Source organism: Microtus oregoni, unplaced genomic scaffold (assembly GCF_018167655.1).
Source record: "Microtus oregoni isolate MIOR12 unplaced genomic scaffold, Mior012 000085F_ref0000168, whole genome shotgun sequence".
In the NCBI taxonomy this organism is placed as follows: domain Eukaryota; kingdom Metazoa; phylum Chordata; class Mammalia; order Rodentia; family Cricetidae; genus Microtus; species Microtus oregoni.
Genome location: NW_024544551.1, coordinates 5,508,918 through 5,523,521, shown reverse-complemented (window position 1 = coordinate 5,523,521; position 14,604 = coordinate 5,508,918).

The window sequence follows — 14,604 nt, the reverse complement described above, 5'->3', positions numbered from 1 at the left end:
TCCTGTTCCTACTCAGTCAATACAGACTGTAGGTCAGAAACAAAAGGTGGTCCCTTTCCCCACAACTCTCCACAGAGAGGACGGCTGGGGTCACCCATGGAACGGGGATAGCGTTCAGCATGATCGCCATGGAGGTGGAGCATGGGTCTGGCGAGGTGACTGGACAGTTGGATGCTCTCGGCTACACGTAACTGACACTATTCCAGCCTGCCTTCTCCAACAAGGAGCGCGCTTCTATCCCCAGATATGAAGTCAGAAGCTTGGTGTGCTCCAACACGTACTTTATACAGATGACTCCACCCCTCCGCTCGGGTCTTTGCTTAAGGCCGTTGTGGAGCTCCCACCCAGAGGCATCAACATCCCCGGAGAGCATTCTGTCTTCCCATCTGTCTCTTAGGAATGAAGACGAAACCTTTCCTCATCACTCCTGAACTCCAGTGAGGTCACATGCCTAAACCACCACTGATGAGAACGTCCGTTAAGATGTCCACGGGCTAAGGAGGATGTGACTCTACCCTGGATACTTCGGGCATGATTGGGCTCTGGCCCATAACGAAGGTTGCATTAGGATGAGAGAAGAGAGTTGTCCATGTTTTCTTGCTTTGCCTACATCTTGCTTAGAGACCACAGGGATTACCTGATTCTCCTGGAGCCTGGTTCCCACAGGTGTGACTCTGTGGGGGTTGGGCAGGCAGCAGGCAGCTGATAGTGCTCATGAGGAACTCGCACAGAGCCTCAGGTATACTTGGGCTTCCTTCACATCCAGGAGCTGAGCTCCCAAATGAAAACGAAGGAGTAACTCATAAGCCTGTTACGTTTGGTTTTCATTTTGTTTTGTGACAAAGTTAATTAGGACTCACCTTGTGAGAAAAGGTCTAGTCGCTACAACCACTCCCTAACACATCTCTCTCCCTCTCTCACACACACACACACACCCCATTCTACACATAGCCCCACCTCCTGCCTATAGAGATGCCTTAGAAATATTGTGTATAGGACAGAAAAAGGCATCCCTACTTCCAAAATCCAACAACCTTCACTCCAGAGACTAAAAAGGAACTTACAGAAGCAAAGACAGGAGGGGAGGGGTTAGATGGATGGTAGGCAAGGCACGCCCTGGAGCAGACCAAAACTGGGGAACGGGAGGAAAGATTAGTTACTAGCACAGAGAGACTCATACCGTATCAGGAACAAGGAAGATTCCTTGAGGGATGTTCTTTAGACTTAACGTCATAGGCTTGGACAACTGAAGGCTTTAGGTCAAGAGAGATCTTTGTCGAGATCTCAGAAAGCAATGACGCTGTTGATGGAAGACGTATGGGAGGAAGTCCTGGGGAGGTCTAGTTGCAAAAGGGATCTGTCACCTCTGCCTTCACACTGTGTCCCGTCGTAGACAGCACAGTGGAGCCTCTCAGGTAGAGAAGACGACTAAGGAGCAGCCACAGTTTTCTTACCTTCACTAACCTTGTCTGGATTTCCTACACAAGGAACTAACACTCTTACAAGAGGAAGGAAGAGTAAGTGGTCACCCGTTGGAGGGTCTCTGACCTGGAGTGATGGTCTAGGACCCATCTACCATATCTAGTACTCAGACACTACACTTTGGGAAGGGGGTTATTTTATATATATATAAAGTATGGCCTAGCTTGCTTTCTATGCTGTGCTAAAGACTCCAATCAAAAGTAACAGGGGAAGAATTGTTATCACAGTCCATTGAGGGAGGCCAAGGCAAGAACTCAAGGTAAGAACCTGGGGACAGAATCTAAAGCAGAGGCCTTGGAGGAGCACAACTCACTTACTTACACGACTTGCTGAGTTTGTTTTTATATATACCCCAGGACCACCCATCCAGGATGGCATTGTCCACTGTGGGCTAGACCCTCCCCCATCAACCAGCAATCAAGGAAATGCCCCAGAGATTTTCTTCTCAACCGAGATTCCCTCTTCTTAAAGTACTCCAGGTTATGTCAAACTGACAAAGACCTAATGCAGAACTTTGGCAATGGATAATGGCATGAGACAGATTCTATCCAGGCCCTGTTTCCTATGGCCCGTTGATTACTAGAGCCAGAAAATCTAAACATTCCCCTAATGACCTTCATAGACAGCGATGGACAGCCCTCTCCTCTGGGAGAATCTGGCTGTTTCTGAAGAATCCAGCAAAGCCACATCTAAAGATCTATGATGCAGACAAGTATCCATGTTGGAACGCTGGTGGAAACAACTCTGGAGCCTCAGAAATTCCCAGATGCCTGTGCACCTGATATTCTCAAACCTGTACTAGTCCTTCAATGATAAGACATGCAGATATCAAATACGAATCTAGAGGTGCAGCCTAGTATGTAGAGAGTTTGCCTGGCATGCACCAGTCCCTAGGTTAGTCCCTAGCCATCATTTGAACTGAGTGCAGTGGTGGGTGCCTATAGCCATAGCCCTGAAGAGGTAGATGCAGGAGGAACAGAGTCATCCTCAGACACATGTTGAGTTTAAGGCCAGCATGGGCTACGACAGACCCTGGGAAGGGAAGGATAGTGAATGAAATAGTGTGTAAATAAAAGATGGATTTTGGAAACAGTTTTGTATCGGGCTGCCTTGTCTTCTGGTCAGGCGAAAATGGAATATCACCAGGCCTCTTATGCGATGTCACTGTGAGCCCAGGTGTTACTGGCTATCCGGGAGCGACAGATATGACCATAGGTAGAAAGACATGGAGGCTGATTCTTCCACCTTGGTGGAGTCGGCCAGACGTTCTTGTTTCCTTCTGAATGAGGCTTGGGCTCAGAGGCAAGCGAGTGCCACACACCCACACCTCCGCCAGAAACCAAGCCCGTTTCAGCTCCTGTCTTCCCACTGCCGCAGTTTTCTGGCGACCTGCGGAGCCAGGGACAGTCCTCTGACGCTGGCGACTGGGGCGTTCTGGAGCATGCGGAGCCACATTCCAAGGCGGACTCGAAGAACTCACTTTGTATCCTGCAGGGGTGGACATGGATGAATCGGTAGCAAATACGAATGTGGCATTCTCCTGGATGACAAAGTCTTGAATCTTATCCGACTCAACGGGAACAGTTGTACGGGCGCTGCTGTTCCTTCTGCACGCTTGGCAGGGCTCCTTGTCTAGTTTTGGCTCATCGGTGCCACCGCACCTTCATCGAGTCTTTGCAGGTGTAAGCAGCAGAGCCTTGCTAACATAAGCAAAGGAGATTTATCCAAGGGCAGAGGGGATCTCAGTGATCAGGAATAGGAAATGTGTTCGTGTTCAAGTTCAAGGGGGGCAGCCTGCTGGGGTCTGATGAGCCTGCGAGTCCAGTAGGCTGGGATGAACCTGCTTGCTGGGAGGTGGGGCACCACAAAGAATGAGAAGCAGCTCTAGGCTGCTAGATTAGGTACTAGCTTGGGCTTCTTTGGATAGGACCTACAATACTGTGTCTACGTCCTTTGTCCAAACACCATTTGTGGCCAGAAGCAGAAGCCCATTCAAACTGGCTTCCTTGCAAATATTGAAAGGCTACAAGAGCATCTCATAGTATAGAAGAGCAAGAAGAGAATTGACAGGCCAGTCATGGTGTTTCAAAAAAACCCTTATATCTTGAAATGTCGTGCACACACACTCTTGATTCTCTGAAGCCGTGGGCCCTCCTACCGCTTCTGCTGCCAGCTTTCAGCGTCCCCGCTTCTGTGATTGGAAGAGACTTGGGGTAGCTCCGAAGCTCATTTTGGCTCACTTTGCACCATCATCAAACTAGCCCAGCTTTCTTGTGCATACTCCAAAATCCCATGCCAGGTGTAATGGGTTTCCATCATTGGAATAACCAAATGTGCCTGGAACGGGCCGGGGAAATGTTGGCAGCATTGTCTAGCCAAGCACAGTCAGCAGGCTTGCGAGTTAGGACATTCCAAGGGCTTTAGGAGTCCTGTGACAGGCACGGGAGTGGTGTAGGGAAAAGAGCCAACTATGTAGTTTTTACCTTACAGATCCAAACTGGAAACATCCCTGTTCTCCTTCGGTGAATCTTCGCCCTACTTTACTGCTTCGTCATTTTCCATGATCTGACATAGTCTCTCTTTGTTCATAGAGTTTTTATGGTTTTCTCCTCCATTCAAATGAGACTCGGAGAAGGCATGGACTTAATCACGTTACTGTTCTTATCGTCAGGCCCGGGAACTGTGTTCTTTCTATGTTGGCTACTCACTGCACAACTGCAGTCAGATGAGTGGAGATGGGGGTGCCATGTCAGGGCTCCCCCCAACTTCTGTTTGGAGAATATACTTCCCTCAACCTCCTGACTTAATTTGCCATTTGTAATGAACCATACTTCCAACCATACTTAGATTCATGTTAAAGAGTTGAGCCTCAGATCGGATATTAGACAACACAGGAATCAGTCACATGACCAGTGGTTTAGAATTTTGAGGAGGTGCCTGGTGGTGGTGGTACATGTCTTTAATCCCCGCACTCAGGAGGCAGAGACAGGTGGATCTCTATGAGTCTGAGGCCAGCCTGGTCTACAAGAGCTAGTTCCAGGAGAGCTAGGACTGTTACACAGAGAAACCCTGTCTCAAAAAAATAAAAAAATAAAGATATCCGAGGAGGAATACCGGGTATTGAGTTGAGTTATTAATGGTTGATGATTTACAATCATGTCTAAAGAATGAGATTCCAATATAAACTTCAATGACAGCGTTCAAGGAACTTCAAGGTGGGTTCCATGTCATCGGCCTATCTGTCTCCTGTTTCCCAGTGCCCCTGTTGCCTATGAATCTCTCTTCCTCTGTTCCTGGGATCTATTATTTACAATAAAAGCATAGTTATAAGTATAATAGTCTTTAATTCTGTGTGTCAGAATAGCAAATGATTGAGCCGAGGCAGGCACGAGAGGGAAGGGTCATGGAAACCTCAGCCTTGCAGGTATCCCAGCAGGCACAGAAGCAGCTTGAGGGCCTCACTTGTGGTTGGCTTCTGGAAGTGGAGCAGTCTTGTAGGACTGAGTGCTTAGCCTGTTGCATCTGTCTTAGCAGGAGAGAAGTGTCAGAACTCTATTTTAAGGTAGTACTTGGCAGTGGACTGTTGGAGAATTGTTAGAAAATGATGAGATCTCGGGGCTGGGAAGATGGTTCACCAGTTAAGAGCACTTAGGACTCTTGCAGAGGACGTGAGTTCAATTTCCAGACATCTACACGGCAGCTCACATCTGCTTGTAACTATTTCCAGGGACCATGTGCTCTTTTGGCCTTTTCGGGCTCTTGCCCACATGTGGGGGTACACAAATTCACACAGGTGCACACATACATGCATAAAAATCATAAAGAAATAATCTATATGACATTGTGTAATTTTACAGTGAGCTTTGAGGAGAAGATACTGGAAGGAAAGAGGAGAAAAGGCGTGAAGATGCCGGGAGCAAATGTCTCCAGTGGAGGACAGAGGAAGCACAGAGACCCTGAGGGAAGAATGTGCTCGAACTGTTTCACAGAAAGCAAGGAGGCCAGAGTAGCTGAGCTCCAGGTGGAAGACAGAGATGAATGAGATGCTGTGTGGCACACTGCTGACCTGCTGGTGCTTTCCAGCATACGGCCAGGAAGCCATTCCATAGTCAGAGAACTCATAGATCAAATGCAGGGGTTACCCAGTTTCCTGAAGTGATTCTGGCCAACACATAGCACCGAGGAATGATGCGGATTAGCACACTGCACAAGTTCTGTGGTGCACAAGGGTGATACACAGTGGACCTTTGGGTACCACAGTCATTCTTACTGACAGTGTAGTTCCCAGGGCCAGAGGGGAGGGTGAGGAAGCTCAAGAGCCTTCAGTCAGCACCCTCCTGCTCTATTGAACTGCCTGGTCAAGGGCTGGAGTGTTGGACTGATGAGCAGTTTCAGCTTATTTAAGTCTTCAGGGTAGGAGGCGTGTGTGTGTGTGTGTGCGTGTGTGTGTGTGCGCGCGCGCACACACAACTGTCACCATTGAGTGGGTAAAGTAAGATTTTATGGATATTGAGTATTTTGTGTCCTCATGTATATTTAGGATATAATGAATATTCAGTCCTCCATGCATTTCATGTATATTTAGTGTATCATGAATATTTAGTGTTGATTTGGAAACTTTTTTTGTCCCTTCCTATCTAGGTTCATACACCTATGCTCTACTTTGTTCCTCTGACACAGTTCCCAGGTGAATAATTTAATTATCTCCGCTGAACACATTTAATGCACACCCATCAGCCTCATTTATTTGTGTCGTCTTTCACAGAAGAATGGAATATTCTCTATTCAGAAACATCCACTGTCTGATGTCCAAGAACTGGATGGAGAAATGGGCAGGAGATTGATAGATTAACTAGGACCTTGACATTTCTTATAAGGACTTCATATTTGCTCTGAACGTTGTTTCTGCTGTCTCTGTGGATGAGTCTTCATACCTGTGTGTAGTAGTATGAGCTGCGGGGCTGCGTCCCTGGCACCCCAGCCGCCTGCTCGGCTAGCTTATGCCCCAAAATAATTACACAGACACTGTATTCTTTTAAACACTGCTTGGCCCATTCTCTTCTAGGCTAATTCTCACATATTAATTTAGCCCATTTCTAATCATCTGTGTATGGCACCCCAAAGTGCGCTTACCAGGAAGATTCTAGCCTATGTCCATCCTGGGTCGGAGCTTCATCCCGGGAGCGGGGCATGGCGTCTCTCTCAGGCGTCTGCTCCCGAGAGGAAAGCTGTCGAGACTGACCTCACTTCCTCTTCCTCCCAGCGTTCTGTCCTGTCTACTCCTCCCACCTATCCTCTAACCAATAAAATGGGCCAAGGCAGTTCCTTTATTAGCCAATGACCTTCCTCCATCACCTGTGAAAAGGCTGACGTCAGGAAGCAGGGGACCCAGGATAGAAAGAAGGCCTCCGTGGAGTGGTGTCAAGTGGAAGGTGACTAGAATGTGGCTTGGCTTGGGGACAGGGGAGTGCCGTTAATGGCTAATGGATATTAATTTTTCTGGTCTGCCTCCCAGCCACTGTGGTTTTACCACACAGGTAAAAGAAAAACAAGTGAGTATGAGATAAGGGAGCCTTTCAAAGAAGGGTAGGACAGGGCTAAGCACTGTGTGGACAAAGTATCTTTGTCCATCTTTGTCTGAATCTTGCTTTTAGGCAAGCTAGAGAGCTAAGTTCCTTAGAACTCCAGTCTGAAAATTGATTTCTTTAAATAAAATTTAGTCCATTTTTGTTGATGACTCTATAAGATAGCTTATTTCTGTCCCGTTTCATTATTTTGTTGCGATTTTTGCTTGTTTCCATAAACACAATTCCTGTGATAGTTGCAAAGTCCGCTACTTTGCATACACACACGCACACACACACTTTGGATATTTATGTGGACATTTTACACAATTCTTCTGCTTGTGTTAAAGACATTCTGCCTCAAGAGGGACTTGGGTCCAGTTGTCGAGGGAATGCTTCCCACGCACAAGACCCTGGCCCAATACCCAGTACGACAAAGAAAAACCGAGAATTACCTCAAGCAAAGTCTACTTCATTCAAAGGTCACTTCACAGAAAAGCTGCCGGACTGCTCTGCCCCATGCTGTTGTCAGTGATAAATTACTTTTTATGATCTTCCTTCCCTGTGTATGTTCCTTCCTCCAAGTTTAATGCCATCTTTTCCTTGTGACAATTACACTTTTACAACCTACTCGCTTTGTCGACGTAAAGAGAACTGAATTATACTCTTCTATTTTCTATCTCATTACAAATTTTGCTTAATTTTATGTACATATATAATATATTAAACATATATGTATATAGTGTGCCTGCATGCCTGCGTGTCTGTGTCTGTGTGTTGCATGTGCCCATTCCTATGTGCCCACTTAGGAGGGAAGAGGCCACCAGGTATCTTCTTCCATCCATTAATGCTTTATTGCCATCAGACAGGGTCCCCCATTGAACCTGGAACTCAAAGCATCTTTCTAGGGGCCAGCAAGCTCCAGGGTCCTTCCTGTCACTACTTCCCTTGGCCCTGATAGAGATGGGATTACAAGTGCATGTACTTTTCTAAGTTTTCTAAGTTTTGCTGAGTTGAGACAGTCTCTCTGTGCAATCCTGGCTCTCTTGAAACTTACTATGTAGACTAGTGTAGCCTCCAACTGATAGAGATCTGCCTAAGAATGCAGCATTAGGCCTGGCAAACCTAGTGTTTACAGGAACGCCGGGATCCAAATTCAGGCCCTTCTCGGTGTAGTGGCTCCCATGCTCTCAATACCAGCACTCAGGAGGCAGAGGCAGGCAAATCGCTGTGAGTTTGAGGCCCATCTGCTCTATATACTGAGCTTACGGCCAGCCAGAGCTACATAGTGAGACCGTGTTTCACAAAGCCAAACCGAACAGAATAAATCATAAAACAAATACAGTCCTCATGCTTTCTTACAGTCCTTGGTTTTCACTTAATTATATTTTGAGGTACAATAAAAAATATCTTCCATACTTTAAAAACAATCTTATTTTAAATGACTTGATAGTTTTTCTTATAATACAGATGATTATTTATTCTTTAATCTCCATAAACATATTAGAATATGTTTGAGTATAGATTGTTCTGACTTAACTTTCCCTAGCAACTTCATACATCTGGATAGGTGTGTCGGATGAGGCTGTAACCCCAAGAATGTCCCATTCTACCATAGACTAGGCAAGACCCATGGCCGAGTCATACCCCCAACCCTTGCATGCGTAGGTCTCATTTACCTCAGGAAAGCTTATTACTAGTCGTTTGAGGTAGCTCATTCTGTACTGGTTAGGATTTTGTCTTCTTGACACAAACTAAAGTCACCTGACTTGAAGAGAGACCTTGAGTTGAGGAATTGCCTCCACTAAACAGACCAGCCTCTGGGCATGTCTGCTGGGTATTTTGTTGCTTCACAATGAATGTAGGAGGGCCCATCCTACTGAGGGCAGAGTTGTTTTTTGAAGATGGGCCTGAAGCATATCAGAAAGCAGGCTGAATAAGCCTTGGGGAGCAAGCCAGCAAAGAGCATTCCTTTGGGGTTCAACTAATTTTTCACTCCATGGTCAATTTATGACAATTGTGTCATGTGTACACGGAAGCAAACATTCCTCCACTGATCACAGACAGATCATGTGCAAGGGTCCTTCCTGGAGATGAACACATTTTCAGAGTGGATGTATCTAAATTGCGAATAAACTGAGAAAATTGGGGACTGGAAACAAACGAAGAACAAAAATAGTTATTTTTTATTTGGAGGCTCCTATCTTTTATTACTATTTATTACTATAATAAATATTATTATATTTACTTACTATTATTGTCTGTTCTTAAGCTACATTCTTCCTAAGTAGCCCAGACTGGTATGGAAACCATGATCCTCCTGTCTCAGCCTCTCCCATGCTCAGTCTGAATGCATGCATTACTACATCCAACCTCTTGGATCTTTTTTTTTTTTTTTTTTTTTTTTGGGTGGGGGCAGGAGTTTCAAGGCAGAATTTCTCTGTGTACCAGCCCTGGCTGTCCTGGAACTAGCTCCTACAGACCAGGCTGGCCTTGAACTCACAGAGATTCACCTATCTCTGCCTCCCGAGTTCTGGTATTAAAGGCACAAGTCACCACCCTGAGTGTGTCTGGAAAAAAAAAAAATGCCTTGGATAAAGCAGGAGGCTGGTGTGGATGGATCTATTGTGACTATAAAGCCCAGGACAGAGAATTTAAAGTGAACAGGCACAGGGCACCATTGGATGTAGGCCATGCCTGCTCCGGGTAGACCAAACTATCCAGGTCTTGCTGGGCTGACCTTGGTTAACCCGTCATTCTTTATCGGGTTCTATTTTCTTCTGTATTTGCTTATTGCACTTTATGTAATTAGGGCAAAGTGAGTGGTTCATTTAGTCCAAGAATGTTTATCTGCCTCGAGCTGTCTGACTCAAACATTTCTCCGCACACAGCTAATTTCCACCTACAGTCACTCTTAAGATAAACAGTAATTCAGCTGAAGTGAGGTGGGGCTTAGGACTAAATCACCACCACCTTTGGCCAGGAATGAGAAGCAGGCAAGGTAAAATCCTAGGCTCAGTAAGTCCCTCAAAGGTCCTTCTGGTGCTGCCTCGGAGGCATGTGTGCTGGATGGTGGTTCACAGGACCAACGAGAGTGTCTTCCCTAGGGGGGCCTTGCAGCGCCAGAGACGCGGCAGCTGCACCAGGTCAAAGGTGGAGTCATCACCGGAACAGAAATCTTCAAGGAGATGTTTCTGTGGCTCACAGCTCCTGAGTAGCCCCATTTTAGCTCTGCAGTTTTTAACCTGATTGACTTTTCCAGTCAGATCTCTCAGGTGACTTTCATCAGTGCACAGGGCACAATCAGATGTGGCAAACTCTCTGGAAACCTGCCAGGCAGCTTGACTCATGGGGTCACCGTTCTACTCTCTGCAGCTCGGCCACTGATGGTCAGGGCCATCCCCCATGGCCTACGTGGCTGTAGCTACACTGCCCGGCCTCCAGTTTTCTGAAATGTCTTCATCGGTTTCCGGTTTTCTGAAAACTGCTTCTGTGATAGGGGACAGACACATTTCCCCCAGACACATGTTTGTGTCCATGCTGAGCCACTTTCCTGGGTAGGCACTGGTAGCAATGCTTAATATATAAATTTTATGGATATTTTTTTCACAGTCCTGACGAGTTGGTGATATTTTAGTGATATTATTATATAACAATATATAAATGTATGAATATTTTTTCTTGGCTATTTTTATTTTATTTTAGTCATGATATTTTATCATCTGGCTGAGGATAAAAAGACAAGTGATATTTTAAACCAAATTGTCCTTTTGTTTGTTCTATGGACCCTTATTCTCATATCTTGTCTTGTTTCAATTACACAGCGTGTTTTCATTGCCAAAGTCATGTATAACTGGACCGAAACAGAAGAAATGCCTCCCTCGCCTTCTTTCTGACTCTTTTATTGAAAATATATGGTTAACTGCAAAGTATTTTTCTACATACGTATGTATGAGAAGTTGAACCATGTGTTAATTCATGCCTTTAATCTTGTGTTTTGTTAATATCCAGGGTTTTGTCTTTTCTCGCTCCCTTCCTCCCTCCTTTCCTTCCTCCCTTTCTCTATTTCCTATAAAAATAAGTTTTTAGCATTTACTTATTTATTGTATGGTGTGCTTGTGTGTGTGTGTTCTGTATGCGCACACACACAAATATCCCAGATTGCCAGTGTGATGTGGAGGTCAGAGGACCAGCTGGAGAAGCCAGTTCTTTCTTTCCACTGCGTGGGTTCTGGGGCTCAAACTCAGGTAGCTGGCCTTGTGAGCAAGTACTCTTATGCACTCAGATATCTCACAGCTGAATTCTAAAAGTATTTTTTATCTTTTTATACAGTTAACTTTTTTCAAATCACAAGAATAATTTTAATTTAAATGCATTCAAATGAACATTTCCCAGGTAAATGTTCTGAAATACTTTTTCTTGAGCAGTCTCTTTAATGTCTAAGCATGTCCTCTGATCCTAACCATAAAAGAAGTTGCTTTATTATGCATCAATTTTCCTCCCTGGTGATCACATATATTCTTATATAACTTTGGAAGATCAAAGCAAATTTGATATTTGCTGGCTGTATCTTCATTCTGAGCGCTTAAATTACCCTCTACACAAAGTTGTGGCTCAGAACTCTCACTTTCTTGTGCCAAATAAAGAATGGGCATCACTTGTGTGGCCTCTCTTAGTCCTCTGCTAGAAAAGTTGGTTCTGCACCCCCTATCATTTGGACAAAACAGGAATTGGCACAGTTTGCCCTTGAAGAGCTTGGCCCTGCCAATAAACCACATAAGAAGACATTCCTATCCTCAGAATTACTTGGAGAAATGATGTTTCTTGGGGAAGCCTACACCCATGCTCTCAGCTGGGTGTGTCTTACTTTCTTCTCAATGTCTCTCTTTCTCTTTAGCTTCATGCTAAAGCTTGTATTAAAATATATCTTCTAAGCCTCAACCTAACTTCATTTAAGAAAAAAAGAAGGCAAGAATTGCTTAGAGGGGGTAAAGTTAGAAGGAAATGTAAACTTAAAATTTTTGCACTTAGAGGGAGATTAGGCAAGTGTGTGTGTGCCCCACAGTATAACTTCGGGTGTCCATCTTTACCTCTCCATCTCATTTTGAGCAGGGATCTTGCTATTTCAGCTAGGCCAACTGGCTAGGGAGTCTCTAGGATCTGCCTATCTAGAACCCCCTCAATTCTGGGGTGCCTGGGATTTGAACTCTTGTCCTCTTGCTTTCACTCACATCTTTGCCTGCCAGCTCATTTCCGCAGCCCCACAGAGTGCTCTTTCACTTAGGAAAGACTTTCTCCTCCTTAGTGGCTGAGCTTTAGGGATGTGTGGCCCCTTCTGAAACAGTGGGTGGCCTTTTCCATGCTGTGATCACGTAGGCGATTTTCTAGGAGAAACAAACGGTTTTTAAGTTTAATTGGATCCCAAAGTTCTCATTGAATACAAAAGATTTAAAGCTGGGCAGTGGCGGATGCCTTTAATCCCAGCACTTGGGAGGCAGAGTTACCAAATCTCACTGAATTCGAGGCCAGCCTGGTCTACAAAGTGAATTCCAGGACAGCCAGGACTGTTACATAGAGAAACCGAGTCTCTAGAAATAAAAACAAACACAAAAGATTTCAAAGCTTTCCTAATAGCTGACTACATAGCTTTAATGTGGCTGTCATTTGCTATTGTCTCTGCCCAGCACCCATTTCTCCATTTAAGGTCTCCCCCAGTATTTCTATGAAGGCTTCCCTCCTTCACAGTGTTCCTGTGGAGGAAGAGGGTCCCCTCATTCAAGGTTACTGCAGGTCAGATAGGGAAGGGCTCTATGTGTGTGTTTCTCCAGGGGTATAGACTCAGATGTGGCTAATAAACACTCTCCACGCTCCTGACCTCAGTGGCTGGCTCGTGAGTATGCCTGTTATTCACAGTGGGTCTTTGGTATTAGTGTCTAGAATTTGCTGGAACATGAGAAAAGAAGCTCCATCTTCTCAGAGCAGTTGTTGGACAGACCTAATAGAAATGCAGGATGATGGGCACTTCCAAAGGTGAAAGTTCTATTAGGGGCAGGGGAAGAAAAGCAAACAGGAACAAACAGAAGGAAGACGTGGAGGAGCCCAGGTAGGACCTACTCTTGAGCCACCAAATGCAGTGTTGTTCACCAAACACAGCTTCCTCCTGCTGTTTCCCAGTGACTGGGACCACAGTCCCTTCCCTATACCTTTTTGTTTACTTAAATGAACAGAAATGGGACTTGCCATTTGAGTGGCAGAATCTCTCTAGATATTTCTGCTCTGTGCCCACAGTTGGTTTTTCATTATCTATGGGAACAGAGTAGCCTCTGTATGTGGTGTGCCCTGCAATACTCCAAGAAGATCCAAGGGCTGTAATTTACTTCTTTGCATGTTTGTTTGTCTTATAGGATACTTTTTTTTTTGGTTTTTGTTGTTTTATTTTGGTTTTTGTTTGTTTGTTTTTGCGACCAATTTTCACTCTGTGACGTAGACTTCTGCCTCCATCTCTCTGGTGGTGGGATGACGCGTGTGAGCCACCATGCCTGGCTATAAAATAGTTTTTGAGACTCTTACCAGAAAAGAAAGATAGCCTTTATTTTGATTGCCTGTCATTATAGCTTATGCTTCATTGTTAACCTTCTAGTTGTTGTTCTTAGGGGGTGGGGAGCCTTCTGGACAATAATAACTTGTGTCTATTCAGCCTCACCCCATGTCCTCAGGAGGCTGTGCAGGCGGGGCCCATAGAATCCTGTGATACAAAGAAGAGAGAGAAGAAAAACTGCCAACCGCGGGGCACCCAACTGTAGCCTCGGGATTGTTCTTATTGCTTCCATTTGCAATAAGGAAGAAAGAGTACTTGTTCTATATAACAAGTAGAGAGAAGAAAAAATCATCTTCAGAAACCTGCTCGTTCTTCCAACAGACTGGATTCTCTTAGGTAACTCTTGGTCACAGTAAAGATGGAAAAATTCCTACGTGTACTCAAGTACTTTTTCAACATTTGAAAAAAATCAATACCGTATTCACACCACCCTTTGCTTGGGTAAAAATATCGATGGTAGACCCGTTCCTTTGAGTCCTCATGGAAAAGGCCCATCTTCATCATCAGAGCCCTCCTAATTGCCTCCTGCGGCCTCTCTTATGGAAAGAGTAATGGAAGGGCAGCTAAAAGTAGAACTATATGGTTATTTTATAACTGGCACTAACAAATTTCGCCAATTACAGAGTCCATTCTGTAAGCAATGAATGTGTGGCTCCCAATTAATCTCGCGCACCTCCAGGCAAGGTCTAAATCAGCTGGATACAGCTAAAGCAATTTGCACACAGCTCAAAGCAAATTGGAAAATAAGTGTTCCACTCTGCTGCCTATCTTTCCAAGCCAAAGACACAATCAGTATTCTGGCAGCACTCTTCTGTCATGTTATTTGCGGCTATCAATTTTAATTATAACAATTATTGATTAGCTAGGAAAGTGAATAATCTAAAGCGCAGAGAGACTCCCGGGCTGTGGGTCTCCTTCCTGACTCTTGAGGCGTGGTGGTGGCAATTGTACTTAGAGAGC